The sequence below is a fragment of the Panthera tigris genome, chromosome C2 (assembly GCF_018350195.1).
Source record: "Panthera tigris isolate Pti1 chromosome C2, P.tigris_Pti1_mat1.1, whole genome shotgun sequence".
Taxonomy (NCBI): domain Eukaryota; kingdom Metazoa; phylum Chordata; class Mammalia; order Carnivora; family Felidae; genus Panthera; species Panthera tigris.
In genome coordinates this window covers 100,288,258-100,296,036 of record NC_056668.1, presented here as the reverse complement: position 1 = coordinate 100,296,036, position 7,779 = coordinate 100,288,258, and the positions used below count along the sequence as shown (strand labels likewise).

General features: G+C 33.7%; 1 non-coding gene across 1 annotated transcript; it reads left to right on the top strand.

Annotated features, from left to right (window-relative positions):
- The first annotated feature begins 4,393 nt into the window (after positions 1–4,393).
- Positions 4,394–4,496, top strand: LOC122230799. The gene has a single exon (XR_006207884.1). It is a non-coding gene; the product is annotated as a U6 spliceosomal RNA (small nuclear RNA).
- The last annotated feature ends 3,283 nt before the right edge of the window (positions 4,497–7,779 follow it).

Genomic DNA, 7,779 nt, shown 5'->3' with positions numbered 1-7,779 from the left:
TGCGATGTTAATCTGAAAATTCCTGCCAGGTGGCTTTAAGCTATCCTTAAAGAGAGTAGTATTTTTAAATCATCTTGGTCCATTTTCAAGAAGTCTCAATATTGGCTAATCTTTCCCTATATATTTCCTACATTACATCATAATCTAGTATTATTTGTTTTAATTGGTCCAGGATCTACAATAAGTATTGTATTAAGAATACATTTAACTGTAATTCTACTTTTAAATAATCTTCCCATGGAAGAGCTTAGAATCTATGACATGCATGAGATAAACCAACTTCTTTTGCATTTATTTCTTCAGGATCACTAATTCAGTTTATTTAATATATTTTACTTGCTTTCCATATATGTTGCAATTTATAATTATTTTATTTCAGTTTTTAATCATCTGTGTTATCATTAATACTGGAAACCTGCTTCTCTATCACTACAGTTACCATACATCACTAGAAATTTTCTTTTTTATCACCTGAGTTATGATATAAGACTGTAAACATTCTTTCCCTATTACCTGACTTACTGTTTATGACTAGAAATCTTCTTTCCCTAGCATCTGAGTGCTAGAGAGGTTACATGACGTGAAACCTTTCTCTCAAACCTGACTTATCATTTACAAATGTAAACCGTTTTTCTTTTTACCATGTGAGTTATTATTTATGATGGAAATCTTCTGTAGCAGATGATTCACCACTTATGATTGGAAACCCTTTTTCCCCCATCATGTGAGTTATTATTTTTGACTAGCAATCATCTTTCTCTATCACATGAGTTATCAAAAATAACTGGAAAAGTCCTCTGGGCGCTTGGGTGGCTTTGTTGTTTGAGTGTCCAACTCTTGATTTTGGCTCAGCTCATGATGCCAGGGTTGTGGGAATGAGCCCCATGTTGAGCTCCACACTGAGCGTGGAGCCTGCTTCAGATTCTCTCTCACCCTGTCTTGCTGCCCTTCTCCCCCTCCCCTCAAAATAAATAAATAAAAACAAACACTAAAAATAAGGAAAACTCTTTTCTCTATAACATGTCATCATTTATGATTAGAATCTTTCGCTATCACCTGGTTTGTTTATGACTGGAAACCTTTCTCTATATCCTGAGTTATCATTAATGTCTGAAAACCATTCTTTCTCTGGCACCTGATTTACCACTTATAACTGAAAACCTTCTTTATCCATTGTGTGAGTTATCAGTAATGACTGAAAACCTTTCTCTATCATCTGTATTACCATGTATGACTGGAAACATTATTTGTCACCTTACTTATCATTTATCATTGGAGACCTTTATTTCTCTATCTCCTGATTTATCATTTATGATTGGAAATCTTCTATTCTCCACCATCTGAGTTATCATGTATGACTGCGAGTTTTTCTGTCTCCATTATCTCATTATTGTTTATGATTGAGCATCTTCTTTCTGTTCCACCTGAGTTATAATCCATGACTGGGAAACATTCTTTCCTATCTTGTGTGTTATCATTCATGACTAGAAACTGGTCATTCTTAATCAGCAGAGTTATTATTTGTGATTGGAAATTACCTTTCTCAATAGCCTGAGTTACCATTTATGATGGAAATCTTTTTTGTCTATCATCTGACTTTTTTTATGAATGGAAACCTTCTCTTTCTATTACCTGAGTTACAATTTGTGGCTGAAAACCTTTTGTTTTCTCTCACCTGAGTTCTCATTTATCACAGGAAACAGTCTCTATCTCTTGCATTATCAGTTATGACCTGAAACCACATTTTTCTATCACCTGTGTTGCATTTGTGACTGGAAACCATTTTTATATTGTTTGTGTTATTATTTATGAATGGAAAGCATTTTTTGCATCCCTTGGGTTATCATTTATGACTGGATATTAATGTATACCATATCTTCTCTATTTTTCTGATGATGCATATTTACACACACACACACACACACACACACACACAGTGGAATATTTTTCAAGCATGAGATAGAAGAAAATCCTGACATTTGCAGTAACCTTGAAGACATTATGCTATATCGTTGATTTTTATCTCATTTTTAAATTTCTTTTTAGAGAGAGAGAGAGAATGAGTGGGGGAGAGAGGCAGCGAATCTCATTATCTCATATGAGGGAGAAAGAGAGAATCTCAAGCCAGCTCCATGCTTGGTGCAGAGCCCCACATGAAGCTCAATCCCACAACCATGGGATCATGACCTGAGCCAAAATCAAGAGTCAGATGCTCAACCGATTGAGCCACGCAGGCTCAATTTTTAAACATTTTTCAAACAACTTCATGAGGGGCAGCTGGGTGGCTCTGTTTTTGGGTGTCTGACTCTTGATTTCAGCTCAGGTCATGTTCTTGGAGTTTGTGGATTTGGGCCCTGTGTCGGGCTCTGTGCTGACACTGCAGAGCCTGCTTGGGGTTCCCTCTCTCTCTGCCCCTCCTCTTGGTCTCTCTCTCTCTAAAAATAAATATAAAAAATAAAAACTTAAAAAAAAACTACATGAAGTTAATCATAATGCCCATTACTTTTATATCAGTCATGCTTGCTTAGTTTCTCTGGTTATTTTCTATCTCACTTTTGACACTCCAAATTATTTTTCTGTCTAATGTATTTTCCAACTTTGGACAGTATTCTCACCTTTTTTTCTGTTGTGAGTATCCTCTACTTAAATATTTTGTCTCTTCCTTAATAGCGCTTAATTTTATTTATTATTAAGGGAATATTAAAAGTATTTCAAATTAGAAAATAGTGTATAATGTGTCCTTATGTGTCCTCACCAAACTTTGGCAATTACCAACTCATGGTTAAAATTTCATCTGTATTCCTACCTACTTTTACCAACTTCCAAGATTCTTTGGAAGTAATTCAAAGACAAGGCACTAAGTATGACTTTATTTATATAACATTTTCAAAGGACAAAACTATAGAGATGGAAAACAGATTATTAGTTGCCATGCGACAGGAATAGAATAAAAGAGCTCTTCTGGGGTCATAGAACAGTTTTGAACAGTTGATTTTGTGGTGGTTGAACAAATTGTTACATGGAATAAAATTGCTTAGAACTATACACAGTCACACACACAAATGCAGGTTAAAAACAGTCAAAACTGAATAAGGTCTGCAGTCTAGTTACCAATGTTCTACCAACATTATTTTTCTTAGTTTCAATTTTGTCCTGCAGTTACAAAAATGTCAACATTAGAGGAAGCTGGACATGCTGCATTATTTCTGACATTTCCTATGAGTTTATAATTATTTCAAAATAAAAATACTTTAAAATTAATTTTAATATAATTAAATTACTAAAACACTTAGGAATATATTGAACAAAATAAGTGAAAGACCTGTATATGCTAAACTATCAAATATTTCTGAGGACAAAAAGGGATTTAAATAATTGGAGAGATATATACCATGCTTATAGATTTGAAGGGTCAATATTATGAAAATGTCAATTCTCCCAAAATTAATCTATAGACAAAGTAATCACAGTCATAGTTCCATCAGAATTTCTTATAAAAATTGACATGCTGAATCTAAAATTTATGTGGAAGTACAAAGACCTAAAATAAACCCAATCTTAAAAAAAATCTCACTTCAAAACTGTTATAAAACTATAATAATAGTAATACTATAGCCATATTGACATGATGATAGAAAAAAATATCAAAGGAACAGATTAGATAGTCCAGAAATGTACCCACACATATTTGGTAAATTATTTTAGACAAGGTTGCCAAAGCTATTCAATAAAAAAAGCCATATTAGGCTTTTCAACAAATATTTAGAATATTATTTATCCATTTGTGTAACAAAGAATATTAATCCCTACCTCACACCATGTACTAAACCTAATTTGTGATAGATCATACAACTAAACATACAAAGCAAAAATTATAAATCTCATAAAACACAGGACAATATCTTCATGACTTGGAGACAGGCAAATATTTCTTAGACAAGAGGCAAAAGCATCCTAAACAAATTTAAGGGGGGAAATATCAAATCAGACATCATTAAATTTAAAAAATGCTACTTACCACATAACACTTAAAAAATTAGTAGATAGGGGTGCCTGGGTGGCCCAGTTGCTAAAGCATCTGACTTCGGCTCAGGTCATGATCTCACAGTCTGTGAGTTCAAGTCCCATGTCGGGCTCTGTGCTGACAGCTTAGAGTCTGGAGTCTGCTTTGGATTCTGTGTCTCCCCCTCTCTGCCCCTGCCCTGCTCACACTCTGTCTCTGTCTCTCAGAAAGTGAATAAATGTTAAATTTTTTTTTTAAATTAGTACATAAACCACAGCTAAAATAAATTATTTATAAAATGTATGTTTTACAAAAAAAAAATCAAATACATGAAAATCCCATGTGACAATAAAATGACAAGTAAACCAATAAATTAAAAAGGTCAAGTGCCTACTTTGGCAATACATATAATAAAATTGGAACAATATAGAGAAGATTAGCATGGCCCCTGTGTAAGGATGATATGCAAATTTGTGAAGCATTCCATATTGGAAAAAGATGAGCAAAACTCTTGAACAGACACTTCACAAAGGGAGATATTAAAAAAAAAAAAAAAAAAAAAGAGAGAGAGAGAGAGGGAGAAAACCAGCTAAGAAAATGAGCATTTGTTATTAAAGAAATTCAGGTTAAAACCATGATAAAATTCCACTATAAAACTAGAAGTTTGGCTGAAATTTAAAAGTATGGGACACCAAATGCTGCCAAGTAGGAAGAGTAATTGTAACTCTTACATGGTGGGTTTGTAAAATGATACAGTGCAATGGAAAGTGCTTTGGCAATGTATTATTAAGAGAAACATACAGCTGTTCTATGACATAAGTACCTATATGACATAACATAAATACGCCTAGGTATTTATCCAAGAGAAATGAAAATATAAACCCACAGGAAATATGTAATTTTTTATATATAATATATGGTAACTAATATGGTAAAAAAATAACAAAGTGGTTGCCTTAGCTGTAAAAGTGTTGACTGGAAAGAGAATGAAGGAATTTTCTGAGATCATGATTATGTTCTATATCTAAATAGGGTCTGGTTACACAGGTGTATGCATTTGTCAAAACTCATCAAATTGTACAAATAAGATTTGTACATTTCACTGTACATTTAAACTAAAACCACTATTAAAATATTGAATTTCAGTTAGTTGGCTTCATGTAACTATGGTATCAGTCAATGATTCTGAAACTATTTTATGTATATATACTTTATATATACATATATATTCACACTTACCATATACGTGGACATTTCTATAAATATAGATGCCTCTCTATATATGGACATATAGATATACACAGAATGAGAGAGAGAGAGAGAGAAGAAAGAAAGAAAGAAAGAAAGAAAGAAAGAAAGAAAGAAAGAAGAAAGAGAGGAAGGAAGGAAGGAAGGAAGGAAGGAAGGAAGGAAGGAAGGATGGACCAGAAATGACACACCAGATGAAACATATCTAATTTTGTATGGAGCATTCTGGGAAGTCTTTCCTAATATGTGCCATTTGTATAAAGCCCTGGCAGAAGTTAAAGAATGAGAAAAGCATTAATCCAAAGGAAGTGTATTCTAGATCTGAGGAAAAACCACGGAAGTCAGTGGTGTGAGATGTCTGATATGTTAAAAGATCAGGAAGAAGGTCAGTGTGGAGGGAATATCACTGATAATTTCAGAATGTTAGTAGAATACAAAATAATATAAGGTCTTGTAGGTCTTTGTAAGAATTATTTGTTTTACTGTGAGGGAAATGGGGAGATACCATATAGGTTAAAGTGAAGGATTGATATGTGCTGTGACTAGGCTGTAGAAGGACAATAGAGGAAACTACAATCCATTTCAGAGACGATGACAACTCAGTACAGGATGACAACTAAACAGAGCTGGTGAAAGTAGTTAAATTTTAGATCTTAGAAATTTAGATTCATAGATTTTAGAAATAAATACTAGGTATACAATTTAGGTTTTCGATATTTAGATTTAGGTAGATCTTTCACAAGATTCTTTCATTTAAGAGATGTCAGATAAGCATATGGAAATGTGTCTGGATTTTATGAGAGCAATCTAAGCAGGAGAAATATATTTGGGATCTATCAGTATGAGGTTATGTACAAAGCTATGAGTTTGAATGCAACCACCAACAAACCTGAAGGAGACCAAGATGGTATAAGAAGGTCAAGGCTGATCCCAGGGGCACTCCATGGTTTAGAGTTTGGGAGATGAGGAGGAATTTATAAAGGAGAATGAAAAGCACCAGATCGTGAGCTAGTAGTAGAAATAAGTAGGGTGATGTCCTAGAAGTAAGAAGACAGGGTTTCAAGCTAGAGGGAGAGATCGATTCTGTCAAAGATTGCTAGTAGTGAAGAAATGTGAAGACCAAAATTTTGTCATTGGAGGTTATTACTGACACTAACAAAAACAATTTTGGTTGGTAATGAAGTCAAAAGCCTAATTAGAGTGGCTATCAGAAATGACATACCAGGAGGAGCTTGTCTGATTTTGAAAGAAGATAACTTACTCAAAAGATAGTAGAAAGAAAGGATTATTTTTGAAGGAGGTATTAGGTCAGGATGGAAGAAATCACAGCTAATGAGAAAGATCAATTAAGGAAAAATGTTTTAAAAGGCATACAAAGAAAGGGAAGCATTTCTGGGGCAATGTCTTTGAATAAGCAAGTTAGTTGGAGGTGCTAATGGGGAATATCATTAAAAACAAAATCTTCAGCCAACTAAGAAAACCTTTCCACAAAAGTAGAAGAGAAAGACAACAACTTTATTATAGAGTGCCTACTCTAAACCAGAAAGAAATCTTCCTCTTTTATATTACCAAGCAGATACAACCCCATGACATATGTGTTCTCACAATAAACAATAACTAGTCCTTAAATAAGAAGACATGACAGCACCATTTGTCACACATCATTCTTCCTAGATTTGCCTGATAATTGGGGTGGCCATCTGTATTTCCTAATTGGCTTTCTCCAAAGGAAAAATAATTTTCATATTTTTGTGAAAAGAGGTACACTGATGTAAGGCTTCTACCCTCCAACAGAAACTGGGAGATAGGGATGCTATTTAGATTATTACACTTCAAAGACATGGCTCCAGGTCCTTGAGAAAGGCATTATTGGGTCATACAGCTGGCAAGTAATTTATATAGCTTTTAAAAAGATTTACATACATTTTAAAGAGACAGAGAAAAAACTTACAAGTATTCTAAAGTAAGAGTTCTAAGAAAAAGTGGGGGGTGGAGTTCTTCCCTTACTTTTAAGAGGGAGAATTAAGCCTCTTATTTTTAATTTGTATTTACCCTTACACTACATATAAGAGGGGATACAGCCTTTATATAGGATCATTATTTCCTTCATAGAGATAGAATGTATTGTGCAAAAAATAAAAAGGCCATAATTCTTATCCAAGACCATGGAAGTCAGATATGTTATAAAATATGAACGTTTTTGGATTATAGACAGGTAATACTGTGACATATACTTTAAGTATTAGGAAAAACCCCAGTAAAGTCTTAAGTAATACTCTGAAATCAAAACGATAATATGTCCATAGGGAACTATATGAATATTCATACTAATGAGAATAAAGAGAGTATAAATAGCTGTACATCAACTTGAGGTAAAGTTCTAATGCCAAATGAATTGATTAGGTCAGGCCAAGTCTCACAACCAGATGAGATATAAAAATCTCTTGGTTTCCACAGCCTTTTGACTTTGGCTTATAGATAAAAGACTTGCGATTTATAAGAGGAGTGGGATAGTGAATGAACAAAGG